Source organism: Eleutherodactylus coqui, chromosome 5 (genome assembly GCF_035609145.1).
Source record: "Eleutherodactylus coqui strain aEleCoq1 chromosome 5, aEleCoq1.hap1, whole genome shotgun sequence".
Lineage (NCBI taxonomy): Eukaryota > Metazoa > Chordata > Amphibia > Anura > Eleutherodactylidae > Eleutherodactylus > Eleutherodactylus coqui.
Window position 1 is genome coordinate 50,152,679 of NC_089841.1, and position 20,944 is coordinate 50,173,622.

Below are 20,944 nucleotides of genomic sequence, written 5' to 3' on the forward strand. Positions count from 1 at the left end.
TCCATGCAATGCTATGGAATCACTGCGGTTGGTAGAAGTTGCAGCCCCCACATGGCAAACTGTAAGTGAGGCTGGCCTCAAAAAGACATTGGGTGTGCACTGTTATGGGAATAAATCATATTCCAGAAGATTTCACTGGTTTGCTCCAAATTTGTTATAATGAGAAGCTTCATGCATGAATATATGTATTTGAACTCACGAATGCTCTCCATCAGCCCCATACCCTTCTAGTTTATTGAAAGGAAGTACAATACAGTTATACTGAATATGACTCTCCAATTACATGCATGCCCCTTCCAACATCATAACAACTCATGATTGACCTAGTATGTAATGACACTGATGATTAACATATGTTTACGCCCCAGGTGTATATTGCTATGTGAACATGTAATTCCTATATAGGCAAGTAGCATAGACTTTATTAATGTTCCAATCTGGACCAAGGAATCCAAGGGAGGAGATAAGTAGCAGCCCCCCCCCCCCCCTCTTATGAGTGGTGGGCATGGTAGGTCTTTCTCTTAAGAAAAACATCTCAGGACCGGTTAACCATTTCACTGCTAGCTATTTTCCATGAAGGTGGATATATTAATATATATATATATATATATATATATATATTTGTCTAGGCTGATATAAGAAACACATTTAGATTATTATTACTACAACAGCACACAGGTAGGCTTACAAAGGATTATTTAGCAGGCCTGCTGTGGAGAATAGAGGTTACCCTAAGGACACTGAACTGTTCAAGGACTGAGTCATAAGTTGTCTAAGGTACCAAGTGAGCTCTGAGGAGATGCTGCGAGTGTAAACTGTAATTGGCCTTTTTGATAACCTGCTTTGGACTATGAACCTTCAAAGGGAAGCTAAGAGTTCTAAAATATATTGTGCAAGCTGTAATTCTCTGAGTTGACAATATTATTAGTCGAGGGTTATTGAAATAGTCTACAAGGCATTACTGTTAGGGAGAGAGAGGGGGACCCAATCGATCGCGCCTCTATCACCCTTTTGTCATGGATCAACTAATCCAAGAACTCTCACCACTATGACCACTTGCCATGGCAGAGCCTCCATCACTCTAGCGGGATTGCAGAGTTGTTAGAATGCAGGCGGATTTGTCCCCAGCTTTCCCAGGTATTTGCACGTAAGCAGAATGAAAGCTCAAATCACCCCCTGATCTGGTCTAACACCCCCAGCACTCTACAATATGTATACACTTGCTGCTACCACTAGCTTTTTGTTTCCAAGGTAAACTGGAACCAGAACTATGGATTACTAACACAATCTTCGAAGTTATGGTTTGTTTTAAAACAGACAAGGTTTGACTAATAAATTGCAGATTTATTCTAAAAAAGACTAGCAGTGCTAAATATTTATATATACACAAAATATACACAAAAAGATGTTACAGTGGGATAAGGTTTACAGGTATACACAACAAACAGTACTTAAAATAAAACAAGGAGGACATAAAAGAAAGATACCAGATTTAGGATGTTCGGCCCAAGGTTCTGATTGTGTGGAATCACTGGAAACAAACAGGAGAGTCCATACATGGTAACACTCTTCCGAAGTTCTAACTCTGGGTGTCTCTGACCGCCTAATTTTTTTAAGTTTCCTGAGAACACTTCTCCCCCATCCCCCCGAGCTCATTCAGAGCGGGATGGGGTAAATGTGCATGTACCTGTGAAAAACCATAATTCTCGATTTCAGCCATATCTCCTTAGGAGATCCTCTGGTCGGGAATATATGCCAGGCATATTTCTGGTCATGATTTTATCTATTTAGCGATATCAAACGTGACACAGAAATTTATATCCAGGTACGCAGATACACCATTTGAGGGTGTTCTGGGGCTTGCACCTCAATGAGTTTATATGTATTTTATTCAGCTGACCCGCCCAATTCCAGAAATATAATTCACATCGGGCTAGGACCTTCGCAGAACCAATAAGCCTTTTCCTCTGATTTGAATCTCGGAGCTGGAGTGTCTGTGAGAACCCAAAGAAGAAAGGAAGGGGCTTATTTACATCACAGATTTTGTCTACGTTAAGGTCAGACAACTCCTGCCTTTCTAAATGCAAATATTCAAAAGGCAGGAGTGAGGAAATAGGTGAAGGAGCAACCTAACTACACAAGGCCTGAATGGGATAACACAGTGTACACAAAATGGAAATTGAGATTGGTCTAAGGCCTGACATATACAAAATGGCTAACTGCCTACCAGTCTCTATATCATAATTGCTGTTATTGGGGATTGCACCAAAAGCTATTATTACTCCTGCGTTTTAGTTAGCCGCAGATAGCACATAGGTATTCAAATTATTAGCTTAATTGCATAGTCATTATTATTATGATGTATATCTTGGTTACTCCATCTACTGCATTGCTTCCTGAATCCTTCATCGTTACACTTCCACCCATGATATTTCCACCATTGCTAATGCACATGTAGTCCAAAATACTATATTATTAGCCTTTTCACTTCCATGGCTCATTTTCAGGAAGATATGTGATACAGCACACTGATTCTGCGTAATCTTCCATAAGTACTGGCCAACCCCCCATGATGACAACTTAACGTGCTTCTAACAACTGTGCCAGCAGATTGCCCCCCTTATAAATTGTACCAGCAGTCAGCTGATTACAGCAGGTACAGCTCCTGTAATCACCATGGGAAGCTTCAGCTGGACATAAATGTAGTATTATATTCTATCTATCCACAGATGAATGCTTTCTTAAATTGACTGGTCACAGTGTAGCTGTGCTATTTGCATATCCTGGCAGCTGATTTCTCCTACTACAGTATATGATGGATCTTTTATACCTTGTGCTGACAGATACAGGTGCTGAGGAGTGTGTGATTTACTCCTCCAACCTCCTAGGGAGAAAGCAGACAGTCTGTGTGATCTGCCCTCCCTAAAGACTTGGATGCTTTCTTTCCTCTCCACTCTCTAATCTGTGTAAAACCTCTCAGTCCCTTCTGTTATCTCTGAGGGCTTTAACAGAGGGGGGTGTTTTAGTCTCGTTATGTGTAAAAATCACAGCTGCATAAAGGGATGAAATAAAACCATTGATTTCTATGGTTTCATTTCCATTATCAGGATTCTCACACATTAACAGTGTGCATGAGAAAAGATAGCACTTGCTCTATCTTTCCTGCACACAGTTAATACTAAGTGCAAGAAAGATTGGGCAGGACCTATCTTCCCACTTTTTTTTTCAAACTTGTGCACTATGGCGCAGAGTTTGAATAGTCGGGAAAAAAAAACCCAGGTTCATGCACTAATATGCTCTATAGCGGCGAGCGTATTAGCACATGCACCCATCTGCTTAATCCCTCAAAGTGCATTTACACTGAAAGATGATCACTTGAAAAATTGCTCAAATGACACTTTGAGTGACAGTTTTGAGTGATCATCTTTGCATAACTCTTAAGTAGCTAATTAGCTACTTAAAGAGTTAAATGCTGGCAAAGCAGGACACCACTGATAACTCCGAGAACAGCAGCTGTTTTGTATATGCAAACAGCTGCTTTGTTCTCAGAGCTTTTAGCTGGTGTCCCGCTGCTAGCTGAAAGAATGTCATCAGCGCCGCCCGCTGAGAAAATCAGCGTGCGGCGTTGATAACAGTCATCGTTGATTTCTAGCTTGCTAGAAATCAGCGATGAACTAATGGTACACAAATAGTGCACGATGGCTGTGCATTTAGACACAACAATTATCGCTCAAAAGATGGCTTATCTAAATGGGCCCTAACACTGAGAGAAGGGAGGGTGAGAGCACAAAGAGCTCATACATCAGGAGTGGTATGTATCTGATCTATGTCAGAGTCAGCAGGAAAGTCAAGAGGGTGAAGGAGTTGCACAGACTCTACAGCAGCAATTGGTAAGACATGATTAATGAAGACTGTTTATAAAAAAACTTACTCCCACGTTTATTATTTATCTATGTCCAAAAATGTATTTTCCTGCTGGTAGAATATTTTCATAGTTAAATACTTAGTAGAATTAGTTATTTTCTTGCATATCTAATGCCTCCTGTAGAAAAAAGTAAACTTTCCATCTGTTATATGCTGGCATTAGTACAAAGTACACAGTAGAAAATTTGTAAAAAAAAGAAACTTAAATGTTTGTGAGAACAAATATCCTCAGGCTTCACAATCTTAAAACAGAACAGAGAAATATATGATGTAATCACCTTGATCTATATTACAGTCGGTCGCACACACAGATGTGTCCTCATTTAACGTGTCTCTAAACCTGACATATACTGCGATGGCTGGAGATGTTAAAGAAACATGAGAATAAAACATACAGTCCCAATAGGTTCCTCGCTGAATGTTATTCGACAACTATTGACTCCCGTGTAAAAAAAAAAGTATATATTTAACGTGCGCTATCCTTCCAAAAGTATTTGTCAGTAGAACGAATTCTGTCTTAGGGCTTCTGTAGACAAGCATAGGTGAAGATACGCTCACGATAGTATGACATAATAGCACTATCGCGGGCTATGGCGGCATATCCACATATTTTACTGTACTTTTCTGCACTGCCAGGCGCATTCATATTGGTGTGTGACATACCTGTGTCATTGTAGAACAGACTGTGCAGCCTAATTAGTCGCCGGTGTTATTGACTATCCTTGCGTAATTGCGCAGTTCAGTGTGCGATTTCATGCGGATGGAGTAAACTATTTTGTGCACTCCTATGGTGCCTTAGGTGCACAAATGTGCACAAAAAATAGAGCATGTTGGGTATATTTTCCCCACAAAAATTGAGTACAAAAACGCAGAATGCAAGAGAACCCATTGAAATTAATTATTTTCTCTTCGATTTTCGCGTGCAAAATTGCCCATCTGCCGAAGCTCTTAATAGCATGTCACATGTCCAAAACCATGCTACATAAGATGCAGACCCTTGTGGTGTCAGTCACAGTTTGTGACAGGGACGGCAAGCTATTGAATATATGGGTTATGTTGCTGCACACAAGTCATCCATCAAAAAGTGCAAAAGATTGGCCCATCTACAATGGTGCAAGGAGCATTGTCATTGTACTGTAGAGCAATGGAAGAACATTCAGATGGATGTACCTGGTGTGGAGGAGCCTGGGGAACACCTTTTGCCTGAGGGTGTTGCGCCAACAGTAAAGTATGACGGATGTTCCGCTATGATCTGGGGATTGTTTACATGGCATGGTTTCGGTCCTTTGGTTGTAGTGATAAGAACCATGAACACGGAGGTGACCCTGACATTCTAGACAATAATGTGCTGCTGACAATGTGGGAATACTCTGGAAATGGTCAGCAATACTTCCAACAAGACAACATGCTTTGTCACAGATCCAACGCTATTTTATGTTGGTTTGAGGATATGGATGAGTCTACTGACATCTCTGAGATAAACTGGAATGCCGGGTCAAGAAAAATTAGCAGTATCCATCTTCTTTGAGAGAGCTCGGCAGATGTTTGCAGGTTGAATGGAGGGAAATACCAGTTGAAGTGTATCAGATGTTAGTAGAAAGTACATTGGGATATTTGGTAAGACACCAAATATTGTAAATTGCCTGTAACATAACAGAAGTAAGGAGTGGCAATCCTAATGAGGACGAACAGCTAAGGCTTTGTTCACATCAGCAATGTAGGTTCCATTTTCCTGCTCTGTTATGGGAGTAGGAAAATGGAATTCATTAGCCAAAAGGATGCGTCTTATGATGATGCTGAATGGCACTAAACATACCTCACTGACAATAATGAGGTCTGTTCATTTTTCGTCATGCTGTCCCACATTTTCCTGGACAAAATAGTGCAATCCCAAATGTTAATGAAAACAGAACCGTAGTCCTTTGAAAGCTATAAAGCCATTGTGTCTTGTGGAGATCTATTGGTCTCAAAATGGTCATATGTGTATCACCTGAAAAGCGTGTGCCCCCTCGAAAAGTATTTGCATGTGTCCCCCTTGAGAAGTATGAAAGTAGATGTGCACACTTGAAAAGTATGTGTTCCCCCCTAAAGGTATGTGCACTCTAAAAGTATATGTGCTCGCTGAAAAGTACATGCACACTGTCAGGGCTTGAACCCACAAACTCTTGTGTTCTAGTTGGCAGCTCTCTCCAGTAGGCTATCCAGGACAGTTCCCAGCTATGACAGTTCCCAGCTTGGACAGTTTCCTTGCTGAAACCTAGCCTTGTTCTGTATTTCCCAGTTACCTAGTTCCTGCCTCCTGTTCCTGCCCCCACTTCCTATATAAGCCTAGCCCTGTCACTTCTTCAGTGCATGATTATTGTTTTCAAACACCTTGATCAAGCTCTTCTTCCTCCTGTTCCTCAACAAGCATACTGATACCTCCTGCTGCTGAGCTTCGGCTTGCATTGACTACGCTTCCGTCTCATCCATTTGTACTGCATACTGACACCTCCTGCTGCTGACCTTTGGCTTCCATTGACTACACCTCCGTCTCATCTCATTTGTACTGCATACCGTGACTTCCCGTTAATGATTCTTGGCTATTCTGACTACTCTCCAGTAACCAGCTCGGCTACTACACCTGCAGCTCCAATCTAGCATCGGTAAGACGTGACACACACCCTGAAATAATATGTGTGTGCCCTTACAAAGAATGTGCACCTCACAAAAATTATGTGACCCCCCCTGAAAAGTATACTTTGATGATGTAAAAGTTCAAATTGTCTATGGACCAAAGCAAAGCAAATTACTTCCTGATTCTGACAAGATCTTTACAAAAAACATGGCACTATGACCTTTTTGGGGACAAAGAGAGGGCATTATTACCTTGTAGGATCACAAATGGGGCACTATAACTGTGTGAGGGTGGCCGGGGGATTGGCTGGGGTGGTTTTTTGCCCCGTTCAAGCTTGGGCTGGTTTGGGGGATGTCTGTTTCATCCCTGGTAAGCTCCGTTTTGTCTAGGTCTGTGTCTAGGTCAGTTTTGTCTAGGTCACCAACGAAGGGGTCCTTGTGCTTTTATCTTTGATGGTAGACAACAAAGTCATTAATCCCTCATGGCCAATATCAGGCTGCAGCAGAGCTGGGGATGGCCAATGAGCAATTTCCATATCGTTGATCTTAAGGAATGGGACACAACGGGAGTGGTGGTGGTGATGCTCACACTGAGACATGGCTTGGAATGCTTGCAGCTTTTATTAAAACAACGATTCAACCTAGGCCACATAGATCATTCAATGCCTGTGAAATGGCAATAACTTTATACGTAGAAGTCTGGGAATCAGTAACAACGATATAAACCAGAAGAAACTACTTGGGCGCAACTGTGCAACGGTTTGTGCAAGTGAAAGTCCTTAGTTGCACAGGCTGTTATCTTTGTGTACTCATAGAAGAATATTGTGTTGCAGTCATTAATCCAGGCCACAGGCCAGCATGGATGTAGTAGCGTAGCCGAAGTTACTCAAGGGGGATTCCTACAATTTTTAGGTGCATGTAATGGCAGTTCGTCTGTTCTTTTGCATTTAGAGTTAATGATGCTGGTAACCCATAGGGGCTAGCAAACCTAATCAGGATTCTTTTCCTTCAGGAACCTGCCAACTCTGCTCCGTCCCGGGAACTAGTCAGGGATGTCACTTGAGAGAAGTGGCCACACCCTTAGGTTCCTCAGGACTTCTCTGCTTGTTACTCTGGACAGCAAGAGTAACAAATAGAGAACTCCTGAATCTTGTAAGACTCGATATATCACTGGAGGGCAAGATGACCAGACTCAGACACACGTATTTTGGCCATGTAATGCAAGAAGAGTCGCTAGAAAAATCGGGAATGCTTGGATAGATCAGTGGCAAAAGAAGACCTGGCTGCCAAATAACATGATGGCTGATACTATCAAAGCTGATACTGGAATGGATATCACACAACTGAAAGAAGCTGTGCAAAATCGAAAAACATGGAGGGAGCTTGCCGTTAGGGTCGCCGAGGGTTGTGAATGACTAAACGGCTAACAACATTAACAACAGCTCTTAAAGTGCCCAATATTGCAGATATTACAACAGTAATATGGTAAAACATAACTTAAACAGAAAACAAATTGGATATCCCTCCCTTACAACTGTAGGAAACTAAGGGGGCATTACATTGTCGGGGCATAAAGGGGTAAAGTTTACTGTGTAGGAACATAAATGGGGCACAAAGAGGGTAATATTGTGTAGGGGGCATTGAGTAAGTTAAAAATCAGCAGGTTGGGGATTCTTCAGGTACCACTTTAATTTTAGTACCTTTGCACTCCACCCCTCTCCACACCGCTCTCTGATGACAGTTTCTAAGAGTTGACAAGTATGACTTTAATGCCCTGACACATACCTAGAATATCCCTGTTGGCAGCACCTATTGGTCCTACATTTATCTAGTTTTATGTTTATTGCGCAGAGGTTATATAATACAATATTCTATAAGCACAATTGTTTCAACTCAGTTGGGCTTTATTATTGATATCAACTTTTACAGTTAGACACTAACCTCGATAAAGTGATCTGCCGGAGGCCATAAGCAGCTGATGGAAGAGATTGATCTTATAAGGCAAATAAAAACATTCAGTCAATAGAACGTAGTCTGCATTTTACTCGATGGCTCTAAAGTACTATTCGTGTAGCTGCAGTTACTGTAGGCATTAGGATGAAAAATAGACGGTATGTATATTATAAACTCTGTACTAATAGTACATTTACTTGATTGCAATATGCCCAGTGCCAAAAGAGACGGAAAAACACCAAACAACGTTGCTGCCTGTGCAACACAATAGCAATACACTGCAATAGTTGGCAATATATCTGTATGGATAATGGAATATTAGTTTAAATATGACATTGCGGCTCTGTTAATGTTTCCTCTGGACTCTATTACCGTATCGCATCTTTCAGGGTAATGGGTTTTATACAGAGGTCAGAAAGATGAATGTTGATTAAAGCAAGAACCTGGTGAAAAGCAAAGTCTCTCCTTGTAATTACTCATGAGTTTGTCTAGTTGGTGGTGCCTGTTCTCCACTATAGGAATAGGAAGTCCCTGCCTAACATAAGCGGAGCAATCATCCTGACAAGGACGGCTCCGAGCAGGAACCAGGGCGTTGAATAACCCTGTCAAAGCCCCACAACATAAACAGGTCATACCAAGCAGGAACTGGAACCGAGGATGTGAGCAGGTGCAGACTAGAGATAGGTTGCCACAGAGGTAACTGCAGGAGCAGCATCCACGAGCTGTCATAGGAATAACAACACCCCAGAAGCACTGGATACCACAACTGGGGAAGCTATATAGTGGAGTGATTGACAAACAGCCTCCAGCTGGGTGGAGGCGTCAGGAAGTGTTAACTCCGGAGATGCTGGAGCAAAATAAATGCAAACTTAGATAACAGACAGGGCAGAGCAGCAGACCTGTCTGCTATACCTAACAGTACCCCCCTCCCTAAGACCCCTTCCTCCCCTGCCGGTTCTCTACAGGAATCTCTGAATGAGCTGGGGGGCATTGATGTTCTCGGAGGGCTCCCATGACCTGTCCTCAGGCCCATAACCCTTCCAATCCACTAGAAAATAGGTTTTATTCCTTACTCTCTTGACATCAAGAATATTTTTACCTCAAAGGTGTCTTCAGAATGAATCTGGGCGGACACTAGTTTGGGTTTCTTGGAAAACCTACTAAGTATCAAAGGTTTAAGCAGAGATATATGAAACGAGTTGGGAATACGAATGGAGAAAGGGAGACCAAAGGCTGAATTAATTCTCTATAGAACTTCAAAAGGGCAAACTTAAAAGATGGTATCCTCAACCTGATGTGTTTAAAGGACAGCCAAACCTTATTCCCAGGTGAAAATCGAGGAGATTCCCTGCACTTGTGATCAGCAAATCTCCTTATAGTAGCTACTGAACTTTCAAGTTTAGCCTTGGTCTCCTGCCATATCCTGGTGAAACCCTCTGTTGATGCAACTGCCGCGGATACTTCAGCAGTGGTGGGGATCGGCAAAGGAATCCTGGGTTTTCGGCAATATACAATACAAATAGGAGAACTTTTGGTGGATTCACTCACGTGGTGATTGTATGAGAACTCCGTCCATGGCAAAAGACTGACCCAATCGTCACAATGTGCATTAATAAACTGACAAAGGTACGTAGTCAAAATTTGATTAATGCATTCCACCTGTCCATTGGATTGTGGATGGTAGGCAGAGGAGAAGTTTAAAGAGATGCTCAATAAGTTACAAAGCAATCTCCAAAACTTTTAAGTGAACTTCACTCCCTTATCTGATACAATGTATTTAGGGAAGCCATGAAGGTGAAAAATATGCTCAATAAATTTATCGGCCAATTGACCAATTGGCCATTTGAGGTACAAAATGAGCCATTTTGCAAAATCTATCCTTGACTACCCATATGACGGTATACCCATTGGATGTTGGTAGAACAGTGACGAAATCCATGGCAATATGTTGCCATGCAGATTCAGGTATGGGCAGCGGACATAGCAGGCCTGCAGGCTTTGACTTCACAGTCTTATTCTGGACACAGGAAGAACAAGAAGACACAAAGTCACGAATATCTCTTCCCATGGATGGCCACCAGTATTGCCACCGAATGAGTTCGCTGGTCTTCCGTTGACCGGAATGTCTGGTCAACTTGGAGCAGTGACCCCAGGACAGAGCACCTCTTCTCTTGGCCTCAGGAACAAAAGACTTCCCAGGAGGTATATCTCACACAGACAAGGGCTATGCTTGATAGTCATTGCAAGGGCATAAAGATCCAGCTTTCTTTTTGACAAAGAAAAACCCAGTCCCAGCTGGGGAGGATGACTTTCAAATAAACCCTTTAGCAAGATTGTTCCTTATGTATTCGGTCGTAGCTAGAGTCTCAGGAAGAGACAGAGAATAAACTCTTCCCTGAGGTTGAGTAGTTCCAGGCATGAGTTCAATAGGGCAATTGTACAGGTGGTGTGGTGGAAGACTTTCTGCCTGCTTTTCATCAAAAATGTCCGTAAACCCCTGATAAGCCTCAGGTAAACCCTGAAGTTTGGGGGCTGTGGATTCTTTGCGGATGGGATGAACTGGGTGCAAACACCTAGCGTGGCATGCATTACCCCAACTTGTCACCTCGCCAGTACTCCAGTTCAAAGATAGATTTTGATCACAGAGCCATGGCAGGCCTAATAGTAAATCACTAGTTGCCGCAGAGAGCACTAACAGAGCTATAGTTTCCGAGTGCAAAATACCAACTTTACGTTCCAAGAGCTCAGTGATAAACTGGATGGGATCGGGGAGTGTGCTACCATTGATTGTGGTGGCAACCAGTGGCACCTTAAGCTGACAGATGAGATTCTGGTAGCAGTCAACAAAAGCCTGCTGTAAAAAAATTTCCGGCGGCACAGAGTTGAGGAAGGCCGCCACCGGAATCTGGTTATCGGAAACTACCATAACCGCTGGTAGATTTAACCGAGGAGAGGAGCGATCCTCACCTAGGACAGCCTTTTCAACTGAGCCTAGGTGGAGGCATTTCCCAGCTGGTGGGATAGCAGACTGCACTGGAGAAAACGGATGCTGGGATCGAGGGGGTCGGACAACTAGAGCTGCTCTGCTGCCCAGCCTCCCTAGATCTCTCCTGAAAATGTAAGTCGATTCTTGCAGCCAACAAAATCATAGAGTCTATCGATGTGGGTACCTCCTGTCCCGCCAGCTCATCTGTGATACTGCCAGTAAGCCCCTCCCAGAATGTGGCTACCAAGGCATCATTATTCCACCCTAATTCAGATGCCAAGGTGCGAAACTGAATAGTCGAGGAGCGGAAGCAGTCGCGGCATCCATAGCTGGAACCGGTGCAGCAGCTGCCGCAGCTCTGGAGTTCTACGGTGAGCAGCAGTAGCTGACGCGCTGCCAAGACGGGAACTCAGATTGCAAAGCTAAACAAAAATCTGCTCCTGCTGAAGGGACAGCTCCAGAAACAGATCAGACAGGCCTCCGTTTCTTGGGTCAACGGGATCCATGGCTTCCGGGTGCTGTTACATATGCGAGTGTGGAACAAAGGTGTTGGCCCTCCGGGCAGGTGGAAAGCACCCAGTGGGAGCGACAGTTAACCCAGAGGACAGATGCTCACTTCTCAGTGAGTGGCTTGGTATGAGACAGAAAGTAGAACTAAGCTAGCCCTGGGCTGGTGAGGAACAGGATGTCCCTGCCTAACATAAACGGAGCAATCGCCCAACAAGGACGACAAAGACGGCCCCTAGCAGGAACCTGGGCACTGAAAAACCCTGTCAAAGCCCTACAACAGGAACAGGTCGTACCGAACAGGAACTAGAACCGAGGATGTGAGCAGGTGCAGTCTGGAGATAGGTTGCCACAGAGGAAACTGCAGGAGCAGCAGCCACAAGCCGTCATAGGAATAACAACAACCCAGAAGCACTGGATACCACAACTGGGGAAGCTATATAGTGGAGTGATTGGCAAACAGCCTCCAGCTGGGTGAACCAGTCAGGAAGTGTTAACTCTGGAGATGCTGTAGCAAAATAAATGCAAACTCAAATAACAGACAGGGCAGAGCAGTAGACCTGTCTGCTATACCTAACATTGGGATTCTATATGCAGGTCTAAGTAAAGAGTTTGCTGGAATGAAATTCGACAAATGTATTAAGAAATGGAAGCTTTTTAATGTATTTAGACCATCTTTGGGCCATCTGTGCATCAAATCTGAAATCTACACCAGCCATGAACTTTCAGAAATATAGATTTTTTCTTTTAACGCAAGTGGCCAGCGTTATATAGCAAAAAGTTGGAGTGGGGTATATAACTTGCTGTTCTTCTCTGCCAGGTTCCACAGGTTTTTAATCTCGTTTTGTATGATCCAGAATGGAGTTCTGCTCCGTATTAGGGCTTTTACCCACTAGCGTTTTTTTAATGCTGAGATATTGCTGCGTTTTTTTACTGCAAAGGTCAATGGGACTTTCTAATGGTAAAATCGCATCGCACAAAAATTGCAAGTCTGAGCTTCTGTGATTTTTGTGCGATGTGACTTTAACATAGGAAAGTCCCATTGACATTTGCAGTAAAAAAACGCAGCGATATTGCAGCATTAAAAAAAAAATGCTAGTGGGTAAAAGCCCTGAGCTGCTCTTTTTTTTGATAGTCTCTAGTTATCTTTCTACTACATGGATGGCCACCATGTTATATTCCATTTTCCCTGCAGCGGCTTCCTTTGGCAAAATCAACTTTTTTCTAGAGGTTCCAAGAAATGGGACCTAGCAACGGCATTCTTAAAGGGGTTGTCTCTGACGAGACAACACCTTTAACTGCTGGGGTGAGACAAGCTCTCTTGGAGCTTAATGCAGAAGTTTTGCAATGCATCCCTCAATTCTAATCTAGGCAAGCCATTACTCCATTCTACCCATTATCCTGGCCCTAGTTAACAGTAAATCTCTGATTTCTATTGTTATTTTCTCATTAGAGAAGGAAATTATGGCCATAAATAATGGCTGCTATACTGTGCCTTGAACATGGCAACCTCAATAAAAATTAGACCAGTTCAGTTCATGCGGTTCGTATGTTTCAGACAACTGCCAGCTGTAATGATCTAGAAGTCATATTGCTGATTTCAGGAAGTCTTCTCCAGCTCAAATTGGTAAATAGGTTAATAGTATGACGTCTGTGACAATGACTTCAGAGTCTGTGAGATTATAATTGGATGAATTCCAACTTTTACGGGTTTTCTATTGATCTAGAGGATACAGAACAATGAGAAGCCAATTACTGTGCGGCTTGTTATGTAATGATCCCTCTGCCAGTGTACTAATGATATTCTTCCATGCATACATTGTGCTGGCATCAATTTATATATCGGGCTAGCAAGTCAACACATTCTCTAATGCAACCGAGGTCATAACCAAACAATGCATGTTACATTAGGGACTGTGTTTTAGTCCTTTGAAGTAGTGAGTCATTATTTTGCTACTTTGCTAATGAAGAATAACATCGGCTAAGCCTATTGTTGGTACCGCGAATTGTTGTCTTCATGAAATATTGGGGCACACAAGTTGAGGAACATGAGATGTGGTGGATATCAATAGATTTAAGGAGTAGGGACTGCTGACTTCTTGCAATACAATGAATATTTCAATATACATAGTATTTTCCCACATAGTATTTGAGTCAGCAGGATAACTTTAAGCTTTTGGTCCACAATGCAAAATCTGTAACGTTGTCTACCAATTATCATGTGCCATTTATAATACTGGTCTTATTTTATGTGGCAGTGGGATCTTTGGACCCCTCAGCCACCAAGGCCTTTCTTGACATCTCCAGCTCTGCCCACTGGAGACATCATGTCTTCCACCATCACCATGCTTGTGCCGTACTGATGGCATGTGACAGTCCAGCTGGTTCAGTGTGACACAAGCACTGTGATGGTGGAGCACACAACATCTCCAGCGATGTCACAATCTTGGAATGGGCATGTTTTTTTTCAAATCTGGGCAGAGAAAGAGACAGACGGCAGGCAGAGGTGGACCATCCTTCAAACAGTCCACCGCTAATTAACATAGAGCACGCGGCAGAAATAACGACCTATATCTGGAGAATGAGGCTGCAGTGAAACACAATAAAGGCAACAATTGGCTCCTTATTCTGTCGGACATTTACCAGTGTATTCAGTTGATACCCCAAAAAGTATGTGACAGACTTCCTTTAAATGAATGTAATATAAGGACATATGAAGTCCTTCAGATTGGGAGATTATAGAAAGAAGTCCTGAGTCTCCTATTGACATTCATGTGATATAATGGGACATATATACAATTCCAGTTCTATCCATTCAGTCGTGTCTGACTTTTGGATACTCAGTAGGCCAGTCTTCTCCATCCTTCTCTATTCTCTTAGGCTGCTTTCAATCGTCTGATGTCCATTCCCACGTCCTTCTTGATGGTGTCCAGCCAGCATGTCTTTTGTCTTCCCTGTTTCCTTTTACCACTGACCATTCCAAGTAGCGTTTTTTTTTTTCCAGGGAAGTCGCCCTCATCACGCGTCCAAAGTAAGTCATTCTCCGTCTTGTGATCTTGCCTACCATGGACACCTCAGAGTTATGGTCCAGGACATGTTTGTTAGTGACCGCAGCTGTCCAGGGGAAATAGAGGGTTGACGTAAAATCAGCATTTTGGCATGAATTTTAGTTTCTAACCAACTGTAATCCTGTACTTCTTTTTACTAGCTGGGAATGTTCTTTTAGTGTCTTCCCTTTACTGAGAAATCTGCGCACATATGCTGTGTTATACTAAATAAATGATATTATGAATAATAATCAATGTTGTGTCCTTTGGCAAATTTCCTTTTTTGTTTTCTATCTCCTCAGTAGGAATTCACAGCTCCCATATGCTTCACTGTTATGGAGTACAGCCGCTAGCTCTAGGGCACGACTGACCGTGGATTATACAGTATGTGCTCTTTATTTCCATGACTCTCTGATGTCATTGTATTGCTTTATTGCCGGATGTCTCAGCTAACTTCTTTCTAAACTGATACTAAACTACACTTCATTCCCTGGAACATGGGCTGCGGGTCCAGTAGTATCTTCTAATATATCTGGGAACAGTCTAGATGGTTTTGCTAGCAGTTTCACTATAAAAGCCAGAAACCAAATAGAACCCCAATAAATGTTGAATTGCCACTTTATTAGATCCCCCGTCCCTCAAGCGATTGAAGCTTCCCTGTATGGAAATTATCTATGTGACCCCGGAGTGCAGCATAAAAGCATGTGACAAGTTTTCCGTGGATCAGTTTCAGTGTGAATCCACAGTAGATCGAAGAATCCAGCAATTTTAGCGACTTCCAACAAAGCCTGGTCATTGGGGGTAGACTAGCCAGGGCCGGGATTTCACTGCCAACCTTTAAGGGGTTTTCTTGTGTAACAGTGTGGAGAGTATACTAAGAATGGTGTGATCAAGGAAAAATATTCAGAGGAGATCCGGTGGTTTAAGCAACACATTGCTGGAAGGGGTCGGAGAATGATGTCAAGTGGACATTCAGTGTATATCATGATGCAGATCTGTACAATAGAATTTGTCTGTCTTGTAATGGGGCTGCCTAACAATGTTATAGTTGGCTTGGTGGCCTGCTGCCATTGCTAATAACATAGTGTGAATGTCGGAATCTGTTATGATGCCACCATGGTTGGATCTCTTATGGGGTTGTTGTGGATATTCATCAGAAAACCTCTCCCAGCTCAAACCGAGCTATAAATCTCATGCTGGCTATTCCACAATTTTCTGTTTGCTTATCTCCTTTTATTAGTCTGGGCCTTAAAGAGATTTTCTAAGATATTAAAGAAAAATTATAAAGAGTTAAAATGAAGAGAAGTTGAATGCTCACCTATCCCAGCAGCTCTCTGTCCAGCCGCTGCTCGTCCATTCATTGTGCACATGACCAGTCAGCCAGTCACAGTCTTCTGCGGCCCTGACGCAAATCTCCACTGAAGCCTGTGAGAGGCTGAGCAGTGTAGTGCACAATAAATGGCACATGATCGCTCACTATGTCTTCTGGGTTCTGTGCGGCATGCACTGGGGCTGTAGCATTGGACAGGGAGCTGCTGGGATAATTGAGTATTCAACTTCTTTTCAATCAACCCTTTATAGTGGTAGCAGCAGTCAAAACAATACAGACATTACACTTGGTCAGATTTGAACCTACAACCCCAGCACTGCAAGGCAACTGTGCTAATGACTGAGCTCTTCATTCTCTGGAGGAACAGGAGAACAACAAACACAAATAGAATATACCAAATCCATGCCAATGTTGTCTTTGGTCAAATTTGAACCTAGGACTCTAGCACAGCAAGGCAACAGTGTTAATGACTGAGCCACCATGCTTTTTTATTTCAGCTTCGCCTTCTTCCTCCTCCACCAGAGGTGAAGGGGAATATGGTGAAGGGAAAGGATAAGAAAAAGAAAATTAAGTAGATCTTTTTCTCCTCCTCCTCCTTCAGAGAAGGAAGAAGCAGAAAAAGCTTGATGGCTCAGTGGCTACCACTGTTGCCTTATAACACTGGTGTTCTAGGTTCATGTCTGACTATAGAAAACATTTGCATGGAAGTTGTATGTTTTCATTGCGTTTATTCTTCTCAACCGTAGTAGCTCAATTGTTAGCACTGCTACCTTAGGGTTCTGGAATTGCAGGTTCAAATTTGACCAAGGGTTGATTGGCTTTTTAAGGCCTCTTCGTATTTATTCTTCTTGCTCTTCTGTTTCTGTGGCAATGAAAGAATGAACATGGTGGCTCAGTTGTTAGTGTGGCTGACTTATAGTGCTGGAGTTGTAGGTTCAAATCTGACCAACTGTGATATCTGTATGGAGTTTTTCAAAGTTTATGTTGTCCTTGATGAGGTTTGAACCTAGGATTGCAAAGAAACAATGCCAACCACTGAGGCCTATACATTAAAGAGACCCTCACTCATTGAGTACAATGCAATAAAAAAGGATCCATCTCTATTCCATTTCCAAAGCCGGAAACAAAAGCGCAACAGTCTGAGCTTTTGATCTAGTGTAAAAAACGAAATGGAGGTGGAAAATACAGAAACAGATTGCAATGGAAGACCTTCTCTTTCAATGCATTTCTATGGGCTTGAAAAGTTTTATTTCTGTTTTGCTGTTCCCATGACAGAAATGAAAACGCCCTAAGAGCATCCATGTAGTCATATTTTTGCACCATTGCATTTACCTAGAGTGCCATATTTCTTGCCCAAAATGGGAACCGTACAAGCTGGGGGGAAGGAGAACAATTTCTTTTTAGCTGTCTTCTATGTTAAACCAACTCCTTATAACAGAGGCATAACTTGAAGCTCCCGGGCCCCAATGCAAAACCTGTACCAGGGCCCCCAACTATAATGCTTTATTCATAGTACTGGGCTCCCTATATGGAGAAGAGAGACCTTATGGGACCCCTAAGGCTCCTGGGCCCGGGTGCAACCGCATCCCCTGCACCCTCTATAGTTACGCCCCTGCCTTATAACTACAAAACTAAAAGTTATAAAGTAAAGCTATCAGGACAACTTATTATTGCTACTATAGCGATTAAAGATGAGCGAACGTGTCCGTTACGGACACATCCGCACCCGGACACCGGCTTTGCCGAACACTGCAGTGTTCGCGCGTAAAGGTCCGGGTGCCGCCGGGGGGCAGGGAGATGCGCGGCGGCGCGGGCGGCAGTAGCGGAGAACAGGGGGGAGCCCTCTCTCTCTCCCTCTCCCCCCCACTCCCCGCCGCACCCCCCCGCGCTGCCACGGCGGCCCCCGAACTTTTTCGCCCGAACACTGAAGTGTTCGCAAAGTTCGGTGTTCGGGCGAAAAAGGGGCGGGGCCGAACGTGTTCGCTCATCTCTAATAGCGATGTAATAATATTTTCTTATCTCGCTGTTAGACATTCGAATGTGGAGGCTTCACTCAGTGCAGACGCACGATGCATCCACCTTATTATGTAACAGACGCTTAATGGAATTTGTTTTGCAGTTTTGGTGCTATAGTAACTAATTAATTTTGCTTTTAACTAGAGCAGTTCTGAAATGGCAAATCATTTCACAAGCTTCATGCGTAAAACATTTGTCACGCAATGTTTTATAACAGTCTTTGCATTACAAAGACTTTTAACTGTATTTGGGTGTATGTGGGCTGTTCTGTGATTATGAAGCAGGTGGCGGTGTTATGTAGGGTGCGGCGGTGGCAGACGGAGGCAGCACATTTTATAAAAACCGAACTTTACATAACATGGGAGGGTAAAAATACACTTAACGGTACGTAAATTTAACCAAACTTCACATAACATAGATATCCATCAGATATCTATACTACACAACATGCAGGTTCATTGCATTGTAGTTGCATGGGTACATCTCCTTTACCTCCCTTCACTCGGTGACTCTTGCCACTATATCCACTCCCCATAAGGGGATTACGTCGGTGGGATAAGGCACTTTGTACTTGTACTTCTATCCATCTTCACTAATCACTATCCTCGTGGTACTTCATACTCATCATTGTACTCCATATTACGGAAGCTCCACGGCATGTCAACCTCGTGACATAATGCATCTTATGTGTCGGAGCATGTCACTACATTTAGGAGCTCCGTGTCACTGTGGGCTCGCGCGCACCGTAGGTGTGAATATCATCTCGAGGAACTTTGTGAATCTAACATCATCTCATGTAAGGCTGCTCTCACACAGGCATCTGTTAAAACCTGACTGTTTAAACATGGCATTTTAAAGCATTTTTGAACGGTGTTTTCAAATGCACTCAATGTTTTTTAACGCACCCCACCATAACAATGGGTGACAAGTTGCGCTAAAAGTGCTGAAACGCACTAAAATAAAGCAGACAGCATTTGAAATTCGTGGCGTTAAAAACGCCTTATTTAAATACTCATCTGAGAAGTCGTTGAACTGGTCTTGCATTTCTTGCAGCTTTTGTTGACTATAAGTCTATGGTGTTGTCATCTTCTTCAGGGACCACATCCCCTGCAGGAAGAAGACTCTCTCCTTCCACATGGTCTGTAATATTTTGACCCCTGGACCATCAGGCCCTCTCACTGACATCTCTGCTGGGTTTCTAGTAACGGCCACTGCATTGTCCTTCACAGCCCTGCATGCAGCTCTCACCCTGCTGCCCACACACTGGTCTGGAGTTTGTCTCTGCCTCTATGAAGCAGCTCCTGCTGCTGCCAACACAAGACTCAAATCTATGGACCAAGATGGCCATCTTGACATCACCTAGGGGCAGAGCTTAGTCCTCACAGTGCTACTTCTAGTGACTTTTAGGACTGTAGTGATTTTACAATCATGTGACCTCTGTCTCTGAAGGTCCTTCTACCCATGTATAGGCAGACATATTAAAAAGGGATTTTACCCTTTACGTTCCCCTCTTACAGTTGTTCCTACTTCCCTGCATTCTTCTTGTCCACAAATCTAGATAGGTAGGGTTGCCACCTAGCTGATAACTCACTGGCCCGGCTGCTTATTAAGTCAAAAGGCCGCTGTCGGTATTTATTTTTTACTGGCCCTAATAATAGCCAGTAAAAAATAATTGTCAGCTGAGAGCACCTGCAGTCAGGCAGCAACTACATATTATCAAGTATTAAACTTTTTTTCTAGCGCCCATTCAGCCAGCGCTGCTGTAATCAGAGACTGTGACCCCTGACAACCTTGATTACAGCAGTGCCGGCTGAATGGAACCTAGAGGAAGAGAAACGAGCGAGTGAAATACTTGATAATATGTGGTTTCTCCATGGCGGGGGGTTCAGGATGGGGGGCCCTATTACTACTGGAGCAACTACTGGGGGCATTATTATTATTGGGAAAGCTATTGGGAACATCATTACAAAAGCGATACTGTGGCTACTACTCCGGGCGATGTTACTACTGGGGCCACTACTGAGGATGCTGTTACTATTGAGGCCACTGCTGGGGGTGCAGTTACTATTGGGGCCGCTACTGGGGGAACTATTACTATTGGGGGCACTGAGAAGGACACAATTAATTTTACCATAGTAAAAGCAGCAAGTAAATGAACCTTTGTGTTAATGATTTCTAAAAAAAAGAGTTAAATCTCAAAAGGTGTTTTAATAAAGGAGGTGAGATTAGCAGTGTGGGTTTCACAGGTGCTTTGCCCATTAAATAAAGGCACATAAAGCCTGGTTACTGACAAACATGTTCTTCTTAAGAAAGACAGGCTAGTGTGAGCCATGCCTCGATGCAAAAAAATGTTCAGATGACCTTATACAATGTGTTATAGAGATGCATGAAGCTAAAAAAGGCTACAAAAGCTAAAGAGCGGAGTATATATGAATCTACATTAGACAGATTTACATAGAGAAAGTTCAGGACAGTTTCTACTCGCTCACGGAGTGGACATTCTGTTAGGATTATTCCAAGAAGACAACAGACAAACCTGAAAGCATTGAAAAAGAACCCAAGTGT